General features: G+C 38.4%; 1 protein-coding gene and 1 non-coding gene across 3 annotated transcripts in view; one reads left to right on the top strand and one right to left on the bottom strand.

The window, feature by feature from the left end:
• Ppp2r3a (protein phosphatase 2 regulatory subunit B''alpha) overlaps positions 1–23,442 on the top strand; it is a 243,705-nt gene that overhangs the window by 15,909 nt on the left and 204,354 nt on the right. The window contains exons 2-3 of one of the 2 annotated variants that reach the window (XM_017800255.2): positions 20,946–21,013; positions 21,917–22,075. The gene's annotated coding sequence lies outside the window, so the exon portion shown is untranslated. The remainder of the gene's footprint in view (positions 1–20,945; positions 21,014–21,916; positions 22,076–23,442) is intronic. The other variant, XM_008841637.3, reaches the window with a different exon arrangement.
• Positions 875–981, bottom strand: LOC115071817. The gene has a single exon (XR_003850890.1). It is a non-coding gene; the product is annotated as a U6 spliceosomal RNA (small nuclear RNA).

Consider the following 23,442-nt stretch of genomic DNA (forward strand, 5'->3'; position numbering starts at 1 on the left):
GTGTTGGTCTTTTGCAGGGAATCACAGCCATTGTGAGTTCATGAGTGCAATGGTCATGTCCTTTCTGAAACACAATATCCTACAGCATTCCAGGCCTTCCTCTAGCTCTTACATTCTCTCCATACCCTCTTACACAACATTCCCTGAGCCTTGGAGAGGCTGATATAGATGTCCTACTTAGTACTGAGCATTCAGCAGTCACTTATTCTCAGCACTTTGACCAATTAATAAATCTCTTAAGTAACTTCCACGCACTGCTAAAAGAAGCTCTGACCAAAGCTAAAGATAGCACTAATCCTTAGGCATAAATTTATGTATCTAGAAGACAGGCAGTTTGATAAGCACAACTTGTCAGATTTTGCAAAACAACAGAAGGACCTTCCCACCAGGATCTGTAACCTCCCAGGTTATAGACTTTGACAGGTACCAGGCATGAATTCCTTCCTGTGGAGTGAGCCTCAAATTTAATCAGAAAATGATTGGTTACCTTGGTAACAGTCATGCCACTATTGTACCAGTGGGCACCTCTTGTCTGACAAATTGGTGGTGCAGCACTCAGGGCCCACATATGAGTAAGACTGTTAGTGGCTTTCTTTCCATAGCAGCCTGTATAGCACCTTCTGTCACTATGAAAGCTAGCCAGCAGAGTAGCTTACAGCTCAGTTCCAGCTTGATTTCACTATGGCCTATGACCAAAGTATATTAACCATACTAGCAATAGGCTCTTACCATCTAGTTCTGGTGGGCAGTGAAGAGAAGTGGCAATAGCCTGTTTTGTTTGGGGGAAAAAAAAAACTTTTTTCAACTGACTTTTTGTTTTCTGCTCTGAACATATATATAATACATAATATAAACGAGAATCTTACTCTTAAAAAAAAATACGGAACACTTCACGAATTTGCCTGTCATCCTTGTGCAGAAGCCATGCTAATCTTCTCTGTATCATTCCAATTTTAGTATATGTGCTGCAGAAGCAAGCACAGACTCTTACATTCTTATACTTTTACATATTTTTCTTTTTAAAAATATTTTATTTATTATTTTTATTTTTTACGCATGAGTGTATTGCCTGCATGTAGGTAAGTGCACCCATGTCGTGCAGTGCCCATGAAGGACAGAAGAAGCTGCTGGATCCCCTGGAACTGGAGTTATGGACAGTTGTTAGCTGCCATGTGGGTGCTGGGATTTGAACCCAGGTCTTCTGCAAAAACAACCAGTGTTCTTAACCGCTGAGCCATCTCTCCAGCCCCTACTTTTATATATTTTTCAAATGTAGACCTTTAATTCATTTGGAATTAATTTTTCTGAATAATGTGGGGGCAGTATTTAGTTGGCTGTCTGTTTGAAATAATTTTTATGGTAGGTATATCAATTATCAGTTGCTAAATCCTCCTTCACATATGTTAACTTTAGGAACCTGATTAGTCCCATTGAACTATATCTATCTACCTTATCTAATATATATATTTTGAGACAGGGTCTTGCTGTTGCCCCAGCTGGTGTGGAACTTGCTACATAGACTAGGCTGGTCTCCAAGAGATCTGCCTGCTTCTGCTTCCTGAGTGCTGGGACTAAAGGTGTGCACCACCACATGTGGAACCATTGATATATTTTTAATTGCCTTGTTTGCTCATTTACATAATACAACTCTTGCTTATTCTTTACTCTCCTGCTCTTGAATTCTTGACTCTGCACTCGACTTTCATACCCCTTCTGGTATTTGGGGATGGACCACCATTATGTCTGCTCTTTGGCTTCTTGAAGTTGAACTTTGTTGTCATCTGTGGTTTCCCGTATGATCTCCCTATCATGTTTTCTCCAAATTAAATTTCATGGAATTTCAAAGTAAATTAAATATTTTCTTGCTGGAATTACTACTAGAGATGGTAATTCATACATGTTCTTTGAGTGGTTTTGGTTAAGTACCAACATTTTTTTTTTTTTTGAGACAGAGTTTTATATAGCCAAGGCTAGCCTTGAACTTGCTATGTAGTCAAAGATAACTTTGAACTTCTGAGCCTCCTGCCTCTAGTTCCCAAGTGCTGGGATTACAGGTGTGTGCCACCTGGCCTGGCTTGGTATTAGAAGACTGATTCTGAAAGACTCCAGCACATGTGCCAATGTTCTAGTTACTTTCTGTTGCTGTGATAAAAACACTGACCAAAACCAACTTATAGAGAAAAGGGTTTCTTTTATCTTACATCTCCAAGGTTCATCACTGTGGAATGCCAAGGCAGGAATTCAGGGCAGGAACCTGGCTTGTTCCCCTAGCCTCTGCTCAGCCTGCTTTCTTATACAGCACAGGACCACCTGCCCAGGGGTGACAATGCCCATAGGCTGAGCCCTCCCACATTACTCAACAATCAAGAAAATGCCCCACAGACACGCCTACAGGCCAATCCAATGGAGGAAATTCCTCAATTGAGGTTACTTCCACCTCTCTGTTTCAAGATGACAACTGAAGCTGTCTAGGACAGCCACCAAACCCAGTTTGTTGTGCTGTGTTGAGGATCAAACTTAGGGACCTCATATGTACTAGACAGGCACTCTATCAACTAAGCTACACTAAATATTTATTCTTGAGCTCCACAGAAACACAATTTTTTTGCTTGAAATTGTCTATTTGTAGACAGATGAGTACTTCATATTTTTTTAGTGGGCAAGCTCAATGTAAAAATGAACTGATAAGCTTACCTGTAATAAGACTTCACCAAAGATATGGTCAAAGTTGAATAACAGGTCACCAGTGGGACCAGAAACTGGGATAACTAATTTTATCACCAGGATAGGAGCTAAGGAATGAGTTCTATTGAAGGTCACCTGTAAGAACATGAAAAATCAGTTCAGAGAATCCGCATTTTCTTCTTATCAATACTTTCAGTGGGCTTTTGTCTTCTTCCTCTATCCCAACTGAGGTTCTGATAGTTCATACATTAAGAAAATATTGAATTTCTATTTCATGCTGTGCAGTGGCTATGTGTTGGGGACATGAGAGTGAATAAATTGTAGTGTTTTCCTGACACATCTGCTTCTGCTTCCCTGACCCATCACATTGCCACCTGAATCTCATCATCCCCTCCCTGAGAAACTAGCAGTGTTGCAAATTCTCAATAAATACTTTGTGAATACATAGCAATTATTATCTAAGTTTGTTCCGATCAGTGACTTTTGACACTGAATTTTTGTCCTTGTATTATGTTTTCTCCAATTGAAGTTCATATTTTTCTCTTCCATTAAGTTTCTTTAAATTGTATTTTCTTGCCCTGACATTTGCATTCTTCCACATTTAGAGCCTTCTGCATTTTCCATTTCCCTCCTGTAGATTTAATCTCACAGGTCACTTGTTTTTATTTTTTAAATTAAGCTTTATGCCTGGCTTTATGGCATGTTATACATATCTTTCTATTTCTGGATATGATATCATTTGTTCATATACTCTTAATTATATCCTAGTCAGGATATAAAGCTTGAACAAGCTTTTATCTTAATTATAATTACAAAGTTTGATAATATTCTTATAGTGTGAAGTTCAGAGAGGTACCATTTAATGTTGTTCATCATCTATTCAAAGTCCTAAATTTTATTCCATTTATCTATTATGATATTTTATATAGCTGTTTTGTGTGTCATAGCTTCATCATTTCATAATAATTTATTCAGTTTTCAAGCTTTGTGAAAAAAAATGGGGGTTTTAAAAAGACCTTTTTGGTCTTTCTGTTCAAGTTAACAGTTGCAGTGTTCTCCAGATTCCCTCCTTCCGTCAGTATCTCCCTCCCTCCTTCCTCTTACTAAGATTTTGAAGCAGTTTTGTTCTAGAAGTTGAGAAACCTGTAGTTACAGGAAAGAATGACTATGCAAGTTCTTTTAACCTTCATAGAGATATTATATAGGACAAAATGGCAATGGCTTTGTCATTAGAAAATCTTGGGCTCAAATTACAGTTCTTACAGTTTCGGAGTAGTATGATCAAGTTCTTTGTTTTATTTATTTATTATTAACTTTTAGAAAAACTTTATTGAGACTCTCATATATGAATATTAGGTGTTTTGATCAAATCCATGACCACTCCCTTCCCTCTAACACCCCCCATATCTCCCCATCACTTTTTTCTCACAACTTCGTGTACTCACTCTTTCTTTCTTTTTCTTTTGTCTTTCTTTCCTTTCCCTCCTTCCCCTCTTCTTTCTTTCTTTCTTTCTTTCTTTCTATTATGTGGCTTTTTGCTACTCTAACATTACGCCCTCTGAAGAGGTAACCCTAAAATCCTTTAGGGATTAGATAAGAGCGCCGAAATATTTTCGACATCTTTGGCCTTTGGAATAGAGTATGTTGCTTAGGAAGCCCAGGGACATTTTGACTTTTAGCCAAGAAACTGGCTACTTTTCTTTGGGGTCTTTTTTTTTTTTTAGACAGGGTCTCCTTGTAGCCCCAGCTGGCCTGGAACTCACTATGTAGACCAGGCTGGCCTTGAACTCACAGAGAACCACCTGCCTCTGCCTCTGCCTCCCAAGTGCTGGGATTAAAGATGTGCGCCACCACACCCGGCTCTTTGGGGTCTTTTTTACCCTAGCCAAGCCTACCTAACTGCCTAGCCAAGTCCTACCTCCTATTCTTATCACACCATCCTCTGAAGAGGTTACCCAAATTACCAATAGGGAATCGGGACCACAAAGTCTCACTATATAGCCCTGGATGACCACTATGTAGACCAGGCTGGCCTCAAACTCACAGAGATCTACTTGCCTCTGCCTCCCAAGTGCTTGGATTAAAGGTGTGTGCCACCATGCCCAGCAAGTTGTTTAAAAAAAATAAAAATAAAAAACTTCTCAGCCTTGGAGAAGGACTCATCTGTGAAATAGAGGTAACACTAACTTTATTATTAGCATAATAAGTTAATTAGATCATATGTTTTTAAAATATTTTACACAATCCTAGCATTCATAAGAACATTCATGTACCATATAATGTTGTTTTGGCCAACAATGGACTACCTACCCAATGTTGTCCTGAAAGATTACAGTGGGGCTAAAAAATTCCTGTCTTGTACACCCATAGCTACAGAAGAAGCAAAGGGAAAGGAAAGTATATAAGAAGAAAAAACTGCAAAGATTTTCACAGTGAGAGATTTAACAGAAGCTTTTGCAGACTTCAACATTATCCTTAAAAAGGTTTTAAAAAATGGACCCCAACACTCAGTGTTAATAAAGAGGTGTTTTCATGCAGCATTTCTACTTACAAGCAAGTCCACTCTGGGAAAAAAAAAAAAAAAACAGGCAGGGGCTAGAGAAATGGCTCAGCTGTTAAAAACACTGGTTGCTCTTCCAGAGGACCCAGGTTCAGTTGCCAGCACCCACATGGCAGCTAATAACCATCTGCAACTCCAGTTCCTGAGAATCTAATGCCCTCTTCTCCATGAGCATTGCACACACATAGTGCACTTACATACATGGAGGCAAAACACTCATATACATTTAATTAACTAGCTAATTAGTTTATTAATTAATAGAATAGTATAAAATGGGGGGCTGGAGAGATGGCTCAGTGGTTAAGAGTAAGTACTGCCCTTTCAGAGGACCTGAGTTCAACTCCCAGCACCTATATCAGGTGGCTCACAGCCACCTGAAATTCCAGCTCCAGGAGATCTGTGAGCACTGCACTCACATGGACAAACCCAGACATGTATGAATATAATTTAAAATTTAAGAAAATAAAAAAGGATATTATACAATTTTTTAAATGTGGGGTCTAAAGAGATGGATAGCTCAAGAGTTAAGATCACCAACTGCTTTTGCAGAGGACCCAGGTTCTGTTCCCAGCACCCACATGACAGCTAACAACTGTCTATAACTCCAGTTCCAGAGGATCTAACACCCTCTTCTGACCTTCACAGGCATTGCAGGACATAGGTACACTTAACATACATGCAGACAGTACACTCATAGACATAAAATAAAAATAACTTTTTTGGTCTTTTTGAGTTAGGGTCTCCCTGTAGCCCCAGCTGACCTGGAACTCACTATGTAGACCAGGCTGGCCTTGAACTCACCAAGATCCAACTGCCTCTGCCTCCTGAGTGCTGGGACTAAAGGCATGCACCACCACACTTGGCTAAAAAATAATAATTTTTTAAAGGAATAAGAATAATGTAGTTTTGTTTTTTATTAGCACATTGTACAAAATAATGGGTTTCATTGTGACATTTTCACACATGCATATAATGTACTTTAATCATATTTATACTCCTCCATTACCTTTTCTTATTCTTCCTTTCCCTCACTCTGGTCTCCCTCTTTTGTAATAGTCCCCCTTTTACTTTTATGTTGTCCTTATTTTTATTCTAGATACCTCATGTAATAGAACACACAATATACTCTGACTCTGGCTTATTTCATTTACAACATTGATTTACAGTTCCATTCATTTTCCTGCAAAAAAAAGGTGGTTTTATTGATCTCTATGACTGAATAAATGCTCCATTGTATATATACATTAATTCATCTGTTGACAGATGCCTAGGCTGGTTCCATATCTTAGTTATTGTAAATAGTACCACAATACACGTAAGTGTGGCCAGGCGTGGTTGCGCACTCGTTTAATCCCAGCACTCGTGAGGCAGAGGCAAGCAGATCTCTGTGAGTTCAAGGTCAGCCTGGTCTACATGGTGAGTTCCAGGACAGCAGGGGCTGCAGAGAAACCCTGTCTCAAAAATACCAAAAAAAAAGTGTGAAGATATCTCTAAACTATGCTTATTTTTATTCATATATATCTCCAGGGATATGAATGGATCATAGCACATAATACTAGTTTTAATTTTTTGAGGAACTCACTATGTTGGTTTCCATAGTAACTGCACTAATTTACATTCCCACCAGTAGTGTATAAGGGGCCATCATCCCACTCCTCCTCACCAGCATTTGTTGTTTTTTGTTGTTGTGATGATTGCCACTCAAGACTGTGGTAAAAGTCTCAATGTAGGGGCTGGAGAGATGGCTCAGCATTCAAAGTGTATAATGCTCTTCCAGAGGACCCAAGTTTGAGTCCTAGAATGCACGTTGGGCTTACAAATATAACTCTAACTTCAGGGACTTCAACATCTCTGACTTTTGCAGGCACCTGCATTCTTATACCCCTACACAGACACACATATATGCACATAATTTAAAATAAAAAAGAATCTCACTGTGGTTTTGATTTGCATTTCCCTGATGCTAAGAATGTTGTCCATTTATAAGTAATAATTAGCTATTTGTTCTTTCCAGAGGTATCTATTCAGTTTGTGTGTCCATTATGGGTTGTATTGCTTATTATTTTAGTAGAGTTTTTTCATATTTCTTTATTTAATCTTCTATAAGACAAATACCTGTCAAAGGTTTTCTTCTATTCTGTAGGCCCTGTATTCACACTATTGTTTCCTTTCCCGTGCTGAAGCTTTTTAATGTGATACTACATGTCTTACTATTATTTCTTTAGCTGTTAAAGAGTTTATTCAGGAAGTCTTTTGTTTGTGCCAGTATCTTAAAGTTTTTCTATGCCTTAGTGTTAGGTCTTACATTAAGATCTTTGATCCATTTAGAATTTACTTTTGTATTTGGTAAGGGAGAAATCTAGTTTCAGTCTTCCATGTATGAATATCTAGTTTTCACAGTACCATTTGTTGAAGAGGCTACCTTTTCATCAGTGTGTGTTTTTGGCCCTTTTGTATATAATCAGATCACTGCAGATGTATGGGTTCATTTGGGGGTCCTCTATTCCATTTCATTTCTTTATGTACTATGTCTGCTTTTATGCCATTACCCTACTGGTTTTGTTACTATGGTCCTGTAGTATATTTTGAAGTTTCTAATTATGATGACTTTATCATTACACTTTTTGCTTCGAATTGTTTTGGCGATTCCAGACCTTTTGTGATTTCATATGATTTTAAGATTGTTTTTCTTGTTCTGTGAATAATGTCTTTTTATGTAAAGGAGATTGTATTGAATCTGTAGATCACTTTGAGTACTATGGTCAGTTTAATATTAATTCTTCCAATCCATGAATGTGAGAGGTTTTTCCATCTTCTAGTGTCATCTTCAGTTTTTTTTTCTTCAGTGTTCTATATAATTTCACTCAAAAGTCCTTCACTTGTTTGGTTAGTTATTCCTGTTTTATTGGGGGCAGTTGTAGTAAATGGGATCAGTTTCCCAATTTGTCTGCATGTTCAGTATTATTGTATAAAAAAGCTATTAATTTTTATATTGTTTTGTATTATACTTTGCTGAATTTATCATTTATAATATAATAGATGTATATCATTCTGTGGAGTGTTTAGGATCTTCTACTTATTGAATCATATCATCTACAAACGTGGATTTCTTTTTTCAGTGATTGTGCTAACTAAAACTTCACGTGCTATGAGAAAGGGTAGTAAAAGCAGACATATTGTTTCATTCTCCATCATGGGAGTTTAAAGATTTTGGTTTTTCCCTATTCAGAGTGATGTTGTCTATGGGTTTGTTACATGAAGCCATTTTTATGTTGAGATTTGATTCTTCTATACCAAGTTTCTTGAGGGTTTTTAATCATGAAACGATAATGCTTTATCCAAAGGCTTTTTCTACATCAGCTGAGATGACCATATGATTTTATCCTTGATTCTGCTTATGCGGTATATTACATTTATTAATTTGCATGCCTGTTATGTGACACTTTCTGGGAGGCATGAACAAATGTCTGTTGATTCCAAATAGGAAGCAAATGACAGACCAAAGTAAGGATACCACCTAAGTTCAACTTGGTGAACCAATGAGTTTTATTGGAATTACGTAAGGAGTGTAGATGAAGGGTTACTTACAAGAGCAGAAATGACTCAAAGACAACTGCATCACCAAAAGCCTACCCCAGCACTGGCAAAAGCTCTTGAAAGTTGGAGATCTGGAGCTTACTACACAACTTGCCAGCAGCTCAGTAAGATGAAGAGCATCTTGTAGGTAGCTTGGGCTGGTCTGGGCTGCTTACTAGACCCTAGGGTTATATGGGAAGGAGGAGCCTAGTGTATCTGGTCAGTTTCAGGGACTTCCTGGAACTATTGACTTGTGTATTTCCTTAGCTTTATGAACTTCCCTGCAGGATAAACTATTTCATCCTCCTTTAGAACATCCTGTTGTTTCACCTCCCTATCAACATCCTGTGTCTTAATGAGTTTTCCTAAAGATGGAATATGTTTAACTTCCCTTTAGAACTCTTGTGTCTTCACAAGTTTTTCTCTAAAATGAAAGGTTTTGTCTCAGAGGAAATTGCAAATATGTTGAACCATCCTTGTATCCCTGGAATTAAGCCAGCTTTATCATGATGAATGATCCTTTTAATGTGTTGAATTTGATTAAGAATTGACACAGTTTTGGCTGCATAGAATGAGTTTTGAAGGGTTTTCTCTCCTTGGAATTATTTGAGACACACTGGTGTTAGTTCTTTTGGTAAAAATCAGCAGTGAGGGAGCTGGAGAGTTGGGTTGGAGGTTAAAAGCAATGGATGTTCTTGCAGAGGACCTGAGTTTGAATCCCAGCACCCACATGCTAGTTAACAATCATCTCTAACTCCAGTTCCAGGGATCTGACACCCTCTTCTGTTCTCTGAAGGTGCTGCACAACATGGGTGCACTTACATAAATATAGGCGTAACACTGATATACGTAAAATAAAAAATAAATTTAAAAAATTATAAAAAATAAATCAGCAATGAATCTGCCTAGACTAGAGCTAAGAAAATATTTTTTTAATATTTTATTTATTATTTTTATTTTATGTGTATGCATGTATTGCCTGCATGTAGGTAAGTGCACCCATGTTGTGCAATGCCTGCAGAGGACAGAAGAAGCTGTTGGATCCCCTGGAACGAGAGTTAGGACAGTTGTTATCTGTGATGTCGGTGCTGGGATTCAAACCTGGGTCTTCTGCAAGAACAACTAGTGTTCTTAACCTCTGAGCCATCTCTCAGCCCAGAAAATATTTTTATACAACTGGGCCAATATGTCTTTATTTAAACTAAGTTTTATTATAAAAGTCAAAAAGGTTATAAGGTAAAGAAGTTATATACTAAGGTTAATTAATTTTTAACATTTTAAAAAAATATACATTTAGTATAGCCTGGGTATAGGCCTTGCAAAGTCTACATTCATGCCCTAAGGTGTTTCATTCATTGGCAATTGTTTCAGACTCACCTAGAGAAACTTCTAGTCCTGTAGGCTTCATTTGTGGTAAGTGTTTTATGCACAGTTTCATTTTCTTTCTCTCTTCTACCATTAGATCTTTTCTGTGTTTAGATATGTTTAGATATAAAATACTCACCAATGTATTGTAAGTTACTTTTCTCATTGTTGTGATCAGGTACTTGACAAGAAGCAACTTAAAAATTTTATGTTGGTTTATATACAGTTTGTGGGGATGCAGTCAATCATAGTAAGGAAGGCCTGGTGGCAGGAATGAGGCAGCTGGTCACATTGTATCCACTGTCAGGAGTGGGGAGGGGGGGAGAAGAACTAACACATTGGTACTGAGCTGGCTTTCTCTTTATTCACGCCATAACCCCAGCCAGTGGGGTAGTACCCCCTACATTCTGAGTAGTTCTTCCATTTCCACTTAAATGGCTCCGGAAACACCCTCATAGTTACACCCAGAGGTGTGTTTCTGTGTGATTCTAATCCCATCAAGTTGACAACCAAGGTTAGCAATCACATATTACAGAACTCCCTATAGTATTCACTATAGGCTTAAAGTCTAGGAGCCATAGACTATACCATATAACCTAGATGGATAATAAGCTCCACCATCTAGATTTATCTAAGTATGCTCAATGTAGTCACATAATCATGAAACCACATAGTGATGCAGTTCTCAGAATGTATCCCTTTCATGAACACACAATCGTATAATTGATGATATAAAACTATTGATATTCCCTTTAAGAGTCTGATAAAAGAAGAGTCAACATAGCATGCCCAGTGTTCTCCTTTTTGTTTTCTTTTTGGTTATTTCTTATATTTTTGTGACAGGAGGGGTTTGTGTGTTGGAATGGGGGGGGATAGGGTCTTATTATATAGCCAAGACTAGCCTTGAACTCAAGATCTTTTTGCTTCTACATCCTGAGTGCTGGTAATTACAGGCATTGCATTCTTGGATTTGCTTCCTATTATCTACTGATGTTGGTAGCATGAATTCTTGCAGAGGGTGGTGTTATGCCTGATATATTAGTATGCCCTAAGTATTGCTAGTAGATATCTGTAGAGTTGCCTTACTACAGACTCACCAGGGATTTTTCAGGAATTTATTTTATTTTTAATTATTTGAATGTGTTTGGGTATGTTCGTGTAAGTGCAGGTGTCCATAGAGGTCAAAGGGGTCTGGAACGTCTAGAGTTAAAAGTAGTTGTGAGCCACCAGACATGGATGCTAGAAACCGAATTCTAGTCCTCTGCAAGTGCAGTATACACTGTTAACACTGAGCCATCTTTCTAGCCCCTCTGAGAATTAAAAAAAAAAAAAAAAAGTTCCTCCAGATGTAGCTATCTTAGAGTATGACCATGAGAGAAACATGACTCAGACAGGATAGAGAATAAAGTCAGTGTTACTGTTATGTAGAAATGATCAAGAAACAAAGAGGTCAGGATATCGGATATATTATTTGCTTGGATGTTGTAATCAATAAGAATTATGACAGAAATAGTGTTAAGAATGACAGTGAGCCAGAAGCTAACATTATCAAGGAATGAAAAAGAGTGACCTTGGGGAGCCATAAATGACTGCAATAGTGGTGGGGTGGCCTGACGATATGTGACTCAGAATAGGGGATTTTTGTACAGGAAAAGGGAGAATAGCCTGTAAGTAACACTATGGAATAAGAAGAACACTTACCAAGCCTTGTGCTTCAAAAATGTCAAAGAAGATGGATTTTTGTCTAAAAGGACAGTAGTCAAAGTAGCATCCTCACAGAGGTGCCCAGTTTCAGTTTAAATAAGGGGAGGGGATGAAGAAGCCTTCTGAAAAGTGATCAAGGATAGGAAGATTTGAGTAATAACTACCCAGGAGTCCCATAGGGCTCAGTAGACAGGGTAGGGTTTCAGGAAGTACAAGGGGTAAACACTTAAGATTCCATCTTCACTCATTATTGTCTCTCTTTTTATATATCCTCATTTTACTTACTTCTCTCTCACTTCAGCTGCCTTGCATGGCTTAAACCACAGTGTCACGTAAATCCAGGTCTTTGTCTGTTACATGTCTGTAAAACTATCTTGTTTATCATGCTTTAAATTTATGATTATAAAACTCAAGTTGACCTTTAATGTTGCCTGACAGTCATACTGGATTTACTTGGTCATTGTCCCTCAGTTTCACCTGCTCCCAAATGACCGTTTTATATCTTTAATCTCCTACATGTTCACTTTGACATTCTCACTTTCTCTGAACAGAAGTCCTTGCTTCTTAATTCACTGAGAAAACGGAGTCAGAAAAGAGCTTTCTTCATCATAACTACCCACTGCCTATGTGTAGTGGTATCCATATACTCTTTCTCATTACCATAAAGCTAGTGGTTGGTACTTATGTCATAACAGTTTTCCTTTCTCCTGAATCATTCTCCTTTGAATTAAAGTAGCCTTTTATTTCTCCCATCTTAAAAATAATACTTCGTGCATTCACTTTCTCTTCTAATTATTGCCTTCCTATACTCTTTACAGAAAAGCTTCTTGAAGCAATTTTCTGTATTTTGTTTTTCCTTTCTGTTTTGGGGGTGTTTGGTTGGTTGGTGGGGTTTTTTTGTTTGGTTGGGGGTTTTTTGTCTTTTTGTGACAAGGTCTCCCTGTAGCCCCAGCTGAACTCACTCACTATGTACACCAGGCTGACCTTGAACTCACAGAGATCTGCCTGCCTCTGCCTCCTAAGTGCGGGGATTAAAGGCATTTGCCGCCACGTCCAGCGCTCCTTTCTGTTTTTAAGCTCACACCAGTTGTATTTCTGCCCCCATAATTCCATGAGTAGAGGCAGAAGTCTGACTAGTTAACAGTGATGTCCACTTCTGCTGTTTCTCAGTACTTATGTTCAGGAAATGAGTTAATCAGTTTCTCCCCCTTGAAATACCTTAATTGGGCTTCTAGGATACTTGTCAAAAAATTAGGAAGGGTGTGATATTTTACTTCATTTCTGCACTGATGTTCTCACTTTTGCTAAAACATTCATGCTAACCTGCTGTGGTGGTTTGAATGAAAATGTCCCCCATAGGCTCCAAGTGTTTAGACCTTTTGTCCCCAGATGATGGCACTGTTTTGGGAGGTTTTAGAAGGTGTGGCTATCCTGGAGGAAGCACGTCACTGGAGATGGGCTTAGAGAGTTCTTAAGCCTTGCCGGATCTCCAGTCGCCCCCTTGCTTCCTGTGCCTGTGTGATTGAGAGCTTAGCTTTCGCTCCTCCTCCAGCTACCTCTGCTGCCATGCCTCCCTGCCGAGATGGACTGTAATTCCCCTGGAACCGTAAGCTCAAATAAACTCTTCTTTCTATAAATTGGTTGGGTCAATGTTTCTATTGCAGCAACAGAAAAGTGACTAATACACCTGCCACAGGTGCAAGAATATTAGGAGACATGAAACTTAATCAGAGATGGAAGAGTTTACTATAGTTCCTATCTCTGTAGCCACTTCTCAATCTCTTCTGCTGATTCCTCTTTCCCAACTCTGTGGATACATGTAGCTCTTTTAATTATTCATTTACATTAGCTATATCTCAAATTTGAGCACTAGTTACCTACAGTTGAATGGCACAGATATAATTTTTGTATTTTATCATCACAGAAAGTTCCACTAGACAACATTGCTCTGCATGTTTGAGTGCCACAGAGCTAAACCTTTGGATGTCTCTATTTCTGTAATCCTTCCCTTAGTGTTCTCATCTAGTACAATACCTTTAAATATGAATCTCAAATTTCCAGCCCAGATCCCTCCTCCAGATTCCAACCTCAATTCCTCCCAGCCTCTGGACACCTTTACACAACTGTCTAATAAGTATACCAAAATTCTTATGTCCAGAATTGAACCACTGACCTTACTTGTTACCACCCTTTCTTTCCCACCAACAAATCTGTTCTTTCTACAGTCTTCCTAGCTCAGTTAACATCACTTCACATTTTCAGTTGTTCAAGGAAAACAAAACAAAAAAATTTTAGAAACGCTTTGACTCATTCTTGATCTCCTTTCCTACAAAACCTACACATCTGTCTTGTCTCTATTTTCAGAAAATATCCAAAGCCTGACCCTTATCTCACCCTTTTCTTTTACTCTTGCCTAAGCCAGCATCATTTTTGCCTCTATTGTCCCCCAAACCCCCTCTCTGGTCTCCTTTTTTTACTCTTGTCCTTTTGTAGTTTGTTGTCATCATAATTCCCAGAACTTTCCTGCTAAACAGTGAGTCAGATCATGTCATTTTCTGCTCACAACTCTTCAATAGCTTCTCATCTCAGATAAGAATCAGAGTCTGGACACAACTAGTATTATCACTCTTGTTTATAGATTCAAGACTTGAGGCTGGAGAGATGGTGTAGTGGTTAAGAACTCTGCTCCTGCAGAGGATCTGAGTTTGGTTCCCAGCACCAACAAGGTAACTAACAGCCATCTCTAACTCCAGTTCCGGGGGATTTGATGCCTTCTTGTCTTCTTCTGATCTTCACCAGCATTGTATGTATGTGGTGCACTTACATACACACAGGCAAAACAATCGTCAAATTTTTTAAAAAATTAAAATTTGAGGCTAGAGAAATGTTTCAACAGTTAAGAGCACTGGCTGCTCTTGTAGAGGACCTGGGTTCAGTTCCCAGCATTCACATGGCAGCTCACAACTGTCTAGAACTCCAGTTCCAGAGAATCCCAACACCCTCTTCTGGCCTCTGTGGACAGTGCATGACACAGGTGCACTTACATACATGCAGACAAGACACTTACACACATAAATAAAAATAAATAAATTTTTTAAAAGATTCAAAATGTGCCTCTATTTTAAAGCCTTTCCATTCTTTCTGCTCTCTTCCTCTGCAGACTATCCCTGACACAAACATAATATTTTTTCTCATCTGGACTTAATGAGGAGAACCAGGATGGTTGTCTTGTATAACTATATATATTGTGAAGATCTGCATCCTAACAGTACAAATTTATTTCTCTATGTCCTATATTTACTATCACTGGACATTAGATCTAAAGGATTGAAATTTGTGTTAAGAAAATTACATAGGTGATAGTATAATCTTCATATTGTACCATATGGACCACATGGGAAGTTATGTGTTGCCTAATTGCCACACCATTAGTAATATTGATTGATTAATGAGCTAAAGGTAAATGCTTTTTGGATTCATGTATGTTAGTACATACATTTGTGCAGTCCCTGTGAACGTCAAAAGAGGACATCGGATTCCCTGGAACTGGAGTTAAAGATGATTGTTAGCCACCGTATGGGTGCTGGGAACTGAACCCAGATCCTCCGTAAGAGCAGCCAGTGCTTTTAACAATTGAACCATCTCTTTCACCCCCATAAACTTTTAAATTTCCATTTATTTATTTTTATTTTATGTGTATGAGTGTTTTGCCTGCATGCATGTAAGTGCCCACAGAGGTCAGAAGAGGGTGTCAGATCCCCTGGAACTGGAGTTTCAGACAGTTTGTTAGCTGCCATATGGGTGCTGAGAACCAAACCCAGGTCCTCTGCAAGAGTAGACAATGCTCTTAATTGCTGAGCCATCTCTCCAATTCCTGTAAATGTTATTTTTTAACCCTGTAATTTTAAGAATAATTTTTAATTTAGGAACTACTTTTTTCAAATAAAACATTTTTTTGAAATCTCAAACCAAATGAAAATAAAAGCGGAGCTGTTCCAGTTGTAGTAGGAAATGCAGCTTCCAAGGGAATTCTGACACAGTTTGTAAACTACAGAGCCCACACAAACTCTTGAGGAAGTGGAACCCTAGAGAGGACAAATAAGGTCGTACCTAGCCACTTACAAGAAAGACTCCATGCCCCTTCTATTAAGAGTATCATTTGGGACTCTCTGACACTTCTTTTGAAAGCTGTTATTGTAAGTTATCATTAGAACATTTTTTCCCCTACAAGTCCATTCACTGTTTTTAGTTGTTTGCTTTTTCTGAATTGTTTGTTCTGAAGACATGAAGACTTAAAATTATTTAGTTTTTTGTTTTTAATATTTTTATTAAGTTTTTGTGCATTTCATACAATGGTTCGTAATTAAATTTAGACCCCCTTCCCCATCCATGCCTCCACACACACACCCCCACTGGGCCTCATGCATTTTGTTGTACATGTTAAGTCCTATCCAGTCAAGCATTTGTACCCAGATGTCCTTCAGTGCAAGTTTATCCACTGGAGTCTAGTCAGCCTATCTAGCGATCTTAAGGAAGATCTACCCTCTCTCACCCAGGAGTAATCAGTTGCCAACAGTTCCCAGACTAGGGCCAGCGTGCCACCCATTTCCCTCATTCCATGCTGGACACTTGTCTGATTGAGTTGGCATGGCTCTTGTGCACGATGCCACCACTGTCACATTGTGAACACACAAGCAAGCTTCCAATGACCTGTAAACCTCTGTTTCCCTAGATTCATGAACCAATCCTGACTCTTGGAGTCTTTCTGCCCCCTCTTCTGAAATGGCCCCTGAGCCGTGGGTAGATGAGGTTTAAAATAGAAGTCCTACCTAGGGACACACACTCTGCTGTCTCTTATTCTCTAAAACTTAGCCAATTGTGACCTGTGTTCATCGCACTCTGTTGTATAAGGAAGCTTCACTGATGAGAGTTGAGGGATGCACCAGTATGCTCTCTACCCCCGTTCTGCTATGTTCTGTAAGTATTAGGCGTAGAAGTTCCACTGTAGATATGTCACCTAGGACTGGGCATCTCTCAGATGTATATTCGCTGTGTCTGGCCAGTTGTGGAACTCTGAAATAGCCTCCATCTGTTGCAAAAAGAAGTTTCTTTGATGAGTGGTATACGGTATGCTTGTCTATAAATATAAGGATCCATATTTAGCATATGGTAGGAAATTTCATTTGTCTAGAGATATGACAGAGAGGGTTTTCTCCGAATCTGTGACCTCTCCAGCCATGTGTATTTGACGATAATTACAGTACCACCCATGAGTTCCCTCACATTGAGAAGACTTTAAGTCCAATTAGATAGCTGTTGATTACCCCCCAGATAACAGTGCCATTACTGCACCAATACAGGAATACAGGTAGTTTGCTGTGCCAGTCGTTGTGGTTATTAGCCTTTATTTAGAGCTGGGTTGGACTGTTGATTGATTTTCCCCCTGGCAGCTTGCATAATATCCTCTGTAACTATGAGAGCTGGTCTTCAGTTCCAGCTCCATTGATCCAAGTCCTGTGTCCAAAGAGTGGGTGGTCTTCCTCAGTAGGGTCTTACTTTCAAGTTCTGGGAGATAAGCAAGGGCTCTGGCAATAGCCTGTATTATTTTGGGAGTCTCATGGACTTACTCTGACCAACAAGTTGTAGGGAGGTCTCTCCTACCTGCCTGGCACAGTGCTTCTTGCCATACAGCCCCCATGTGCATTACTGTTCAGACACAGTATGTGTATTTCTCAGGGGGTTTCCGAGCCAACACATTTCCCTCTGGCTTCCCATGCCACACAAGCTCCATTAATCCCCCCACACACACCCACAATCAGCCTCCCTTCTCTCTCCCCATAAAATTATTTAGTTTCTTGTTGTGGTTTGGTTTTTTGTTCTCTCTCTCTCTCTCTCTCTCTCTCTCTCTCTCTCTCTCTCTCTCTCTCTTTCTGTCTTCTTTCTTTCATTTTATTTTTGGCCTTTTTGAGACTGGGTCTCCCTGTAGCCCCAGCTGACCTGGAACTCGCTATTTGGACCAGGCTGGCCTCGAACTCACAGAGATCCTCTTGCCTCTGCCTCCTGAATGCTGGGATTAAAAGCCACCACCATGCCTGACTTTGTTTCTTTTAAGACAAGGTATTCCTGTCTCCCCAGCTGGCTTGGAATTCACTATACAGATTAGGCCGGTCTCAATCTCACAAAGATCCACTTGCCTCTACCTCTTGAGTGCTAGTACTAAAGACTGTGTGCCAATACACCCAGCTTAAAATTACTTGATTTTTAGAACAATATTTTTATTCTTTGTTTCTCTTTTGGAAATTCTTCATCTACAAAGAATTCAAGATTTGAACATTATATGTAAAAGTCTAAAGTCTCCTGAGCTTCCATACCTTCTTTCCACCTTTACAGTATTGAGAATGCTGCCACAGTGGGGTGAGCTTGATCATTTGCTTGCTGCTTTCTTCCTTTTTAAAAATTATTTATTTTGTTTACTGCGTGTATGTGTGTTTGAATATAGGTATGCATGTACTATGGGATGAATGTAGAGGTCAGAGGAACACTCTCTGAAGAGGGTTCTCTCCTGCCATGTTTTGAAACCTGGAGATAAAACTCAAGGTTGTTAAGTGTGCATACAAGGGCCTCTACCTGCTGAGTCACCTTGCTGGTCCTCCTCCCTTCATCTTCTCCTATAACCTAGTGTACCTTCATAGAGAATTTAATAAATAAATTTAATATAGTATATACTATACTACATACATGTATACTACTATATACATTATATAGTATAATGTATATTAGTTGAATGTATGACAGTTTAATTTCATGGAAAGTATCTGTATTAATGAAGGAAACAATAAGTTATAATCTCACTTGTTTTTTAAAAATGGAGACAAAATCCTCATGTCTATATTTATGTATGTATAAACATGATATTTATAAGGCAGGTATGGTAGCTAATCCCAGTAATCCCAGTATTCTGGAACAAGAGAATCACTCTTGAGGCCAGCATGGGCCACATGGTGAGACTATATTTTGAAACGAAAAGGGCTACTAACAAAAATGTTCGTTATTGATACTGTCTCTTGATATGGTCTTTTTTTATTATCTACCTGTCTTCCAGGGTGTCTCATTTCTATAGTAATTAGTTTTAAAAGATTAAGATTATTATTTAAGGGACTGGAAAGTTGGCTTAGTAGTGAAGAGTGCTTTTAGAGGTCTGGACTTCAGTCCCCAGAAGCCATGTCTGGTGGCTCACAACAGCCTATAACTCCAGCTCCAGAGAATCTGACACTCTCTTCTGGACTCTGCAGGCACTTGCACCTCTCGCTCTCTCTCTCGCTCTCTCTCGCTCTCTCTCTCGCTCTCTTGCTCTCACACACAACACACATAAATAAAAATAAAATATTCCTAAAAAAGTTATTTAAGTCAGGCATGGTGGCTCACAGCTTTAATCCCAGCACTCGGGAGGCAGAGGCAGGTGAGTCTCTGTAAGTTCAAGACCAGCCTCATCTACCTAGGGAGCACCAGGCCAGCTAGCTGAGGCTATAGGGAGACCCTCAAAAAGACCAATAATAATAATAAACACCATACAAACAAACACCTGTTACTTAAAACATTTTTTTTCATATCCAAACCATATTAAAGGAAGCTTGAGGCCCCTTACCAGCTTATTGCCACCCATATCATTCTATTTTAAAAAATTATTTTTACTGATTCTTTGAGGATTTCATCAAGTGTCTTTTGATCATATTCAGACCCCCCACCACCATACCGTCTGTAGGATTCTTTTATCATCCCATTCAAACAGAATTTGCTGACCTTTGCTTCTATTTCTTCTACTTTAGACTTGCCCACCTGGCTTTGACTACATCAGTGTTCATTTATTCCAAAATGAACTTGTCAGGAAAGAAAAGAATGCTATAAAAAACTATGTCCTAAAAGGACTCATCACTAAAATGTGATCTCTACTGGGGCCTAGAAGGAAATCAGTAAATATGTATTGAATGAATTGAAGCCTATTGTTTTTTTCTCTCATTTCATTTTTTTTCCTCATTTCTTTTCCAATATGCTTTTAAAAAATAAGTTTAAGAGCTTTTTCTAGTGGCAGGGTATATTTTAGTGATAAAGTACTTGCCTGGTATTTACAAGGTTCTGGATTTGATCTCCAGCACCATTTAAAAGAAAAAAAATCTTTCTCTAATGTTCACCAGAATTTGTACTTACATAGGACTACGTTCAGATCTTGCTCATGTTTTGTAATCATGAGTTTGTTGTGTAAGCCCTGTGTTCTGTGAGTTTCCCTGAGGAGATGTGAACAAGTATCTGTTCACCCCAGTTAGGCCAACTACAGACCAAAGACATAATTCCAGGCAAGTCTAGCTTAGGGAACCAGTATATTGGGGTTACCTTCAGGAAGATGGATGACTCAAAGGTAGCTACCTCACTGAAAAGCCAACCCTAGCCTGAGCACTGACTCAGAAAACTTCTCCCTTGGAGCTCACTGAAGGACTAGCAGGCAACTTGTTAGGTTGTAGAGTCTCTTCTTTGTAGCAGTTATTACTGCTTATATAACCTTGGGGGTGAGCCTTACAAATCTAACAAGTTTCAGGAGCTTCCTAAGATTTGTAGGTTTTATTTACTTGAGCTTGTGAGTTTATTTACTTCCTGAGTCTTAAGGGACCTCCTCCCAGCAGTTACAAAGGTAGCTGCATAACTCTCTGAGCTACCTTCATTTATACCCTTACTATGTCCCGTCTCCTTCCCATCTGGAGCCTGCTGGAGCCTGCAGAAGCCTTCCCCCTGATTGACTTGGTTAGACTTTGGTTCCCAAATTTTGACTTCCACAGTAGAATGTACAGTGATAGACCTTCTGAATGAATTTGATTTTGACTTCCCTCCACTCAATCTAGAACTTTTCATCCAGAGTTTTCTGATGCTGGGCTCACCCAGTTCCGCTCCTTCAGTGTTGGCTTCTGGGAGTCAACTTAACCCTTGAGTAACCCAGCTCCCACACATCCCATGCCACCTTCTATTTTGCCACATTTTCTTACCCAGCATTTTTCCTTTTCTGCAGCCAACTGCTTCTACTCTGCCCCAGGACTGGCATGGCAGTCCCTGAGGGATGCCTTCCTTGACTTAAAGGTTAGATATCATCCTTGTCTTCCAAATCACTGTATGACAGGTGTGAGGCAATACTATAGAATTTGAGGTTGTACATCTTGATGAGTACCTGATCTGTAGTAGCACTTAAATTTTTATTATATTTAATTGTTATATATTATATTTAATATAATATATTAATATTAATGTTATATTTAATATAATATATAATTTATATATAATATATATTATATTTGTTTATTATATTTAATTTTTATTATTGTTATTATATTTAATTGTTATTATAAACTGTCCCTTTGATATTTACTGTCTGTATTTGTATAATGTCTGAGATTAGAAAATCATTTATAAAAGGAAAATAGTCTACCTTACCACCCTGAATATGCCCTGCTAAGCAGGTTAGAGTGTGGTTAGTACTTGGATGGAAGAAAAGGAAAATAAATACTGCCAGAAAAGAGATAACTATTTTTGATATTTCAGAATACATGACAATGATTTTTGCATAGTGATGGGAATTTAATCTAGTGTCTCACACATGCTATATAAATCCTCTACCACTGAGCTAGCTATATCCCTAGCTTGAGTGTTTGTTTTTATAAAATGGAGTTTTACTCCAAATTTTCTTTTTGGGGCCAGTAGCTTTACAAATGACATGCATTAAAAATAGATAGCCAGGGCTGGGCATGGTGGCACATGTCTTTAATCCTAGCATTCAAGAGTGAGTTGAGGCCACTCTGGTCTACATACTGAGTTCCAGGCCAGAGGGGACTACATAGTGAGACCCTGTTTCAAACAAACAGAAACAAAAGTGAATAGCCAGTTCATTATGCTCACATTAAATGATACAAAGTAGTTTTCTGATAAAACAGCTTTTTCCTAATTCAAACCAAGAAAAACAAACTCTGCTTTTCTCCTATTCTCTAGACCCCAGAGCCATCTTGCATCCTGCTTTCCCAGAAGAAAAGGTCTCAGTGAGGAAAGTGACTTGACAAGGTTATCAGATTGAGTCATTCTATCAAGAGCACTGCATTGCCCACCTACTGCTTTCTGTTCAATCACTTCTGTTTTTCCACTGGAATACAGGTAAGAGTAAGTTTTTAAGCACTTTCTAACTCCTGTGTGTTCAAATTAGATCATCTACTGATACATTCTTATATTAACTGTTTATATGTCTCTCATTGAGACATTATTTCTAAACTCAAAGCATTAATTGTACTTTTATACATACATTCTTTTTCTTAGAATGAAGAAAATCTCTAGTGAAAAGATTCCCCTTTCTCAATTTATTTTTTCAACTATTTTCAAATGAACACAATGAATACAATTCCAGGTCTCTTCACCCATACCCTCATGTAGTTCTATGGTACCTATTTTGTATTCTTCCAAACTGTTCTCTTGGAAGCAGATTCCATACTGAGTCATCAACCAAAGAGTGTCTGTGTTTTCCAGACAAAGCAATAGTTTTATTATTTTTAAATGACTCATTACTTCTGAATCATCATGCCTTCTATACTCTTAAATAAAATGTTTTAAAGAAATTTTTTATAATGCTGTTCAGAGCTTTCAGATGACCTATCTGAGTGATATGGAAATTCAACCAGTTCCTCTCTGTGTCTGCAATTTATGCTGGTCATTTCTTCTTGAATCCTTTCACTGAGCAAGAGAAACATTGGAATTTCTTTACCTCGTATTCTCTGGTACAGATGTTTCCTGAAGTGGGACAATAGGTGTAGCACCTTCTTTCTGTTTTCTGTCATTACATTTATGGTGCTTATTAACTTCCTAGATTCCTCCATGAAATAAAATAGAAACAACTATAAAAGTAAAGTTCTGTTTGTTGGTTCAAAGAATCTTTGTAATCCATTATATTGGGAGAATTAAATAATCTCCACTCTTAATTCTGCAACACATTTGACCAGTTCTCTATCTGCCCTTTGAAAATTCATTCAGTCTTCCTCCTTAAATCTCTCTCCTTTCTTTAAATGTATCAGCCTTCCTTAGAATTTCCTCCTTGACCCTTTTCTCATCCTATGTATACTCAGTTCATTCATACTCTTGTGGTTTTAAAACCATTATCTGGTTTACTCCCAAACCTTTAACTCTTACCTCTTTACTGCCAAGTATATTCAGCTACATCCTGAGTGTCTTCTGAAGGTGTCAACTGAAACAACCCGTACCTGACAAGCCAGGTTCATTTTCCCTGCATCATTGACCCCAACTAGCCCAGTCTTATTTCCACATTTCTCTAAATTCCATTTTCGTTTTTTAGAACTTATTACAAATGTTGCTTAAATATTTCATATTTAAAGTATCATGATGTTTTGCATGAAATGCACAATTCCAAATGCTTTTTAAAAATATTTTTTTAATTATTTAATAACCACATGATTAGAAGCATTTCATTACAGCATTAACATATTCAATAACAATTTCCAGAGCAAAGATGCTTC

Source organism: Nannospalax galili, unplaced genomic scaffold, assembly GCF_000622305.1.
Source record: "Nannospalax galili isolate Female #2095 unplaced genomic scaffold, S.galili_v1.0 scaffold861, whole genome shotgun sequence".
In the NCBI taxonomy this organism is placed as follows: Eukaryota; Metazoa; Chordata; class Mammalia; order Rodentia; family Spalacidae; genus Nannospalax; species Nannospalax galili.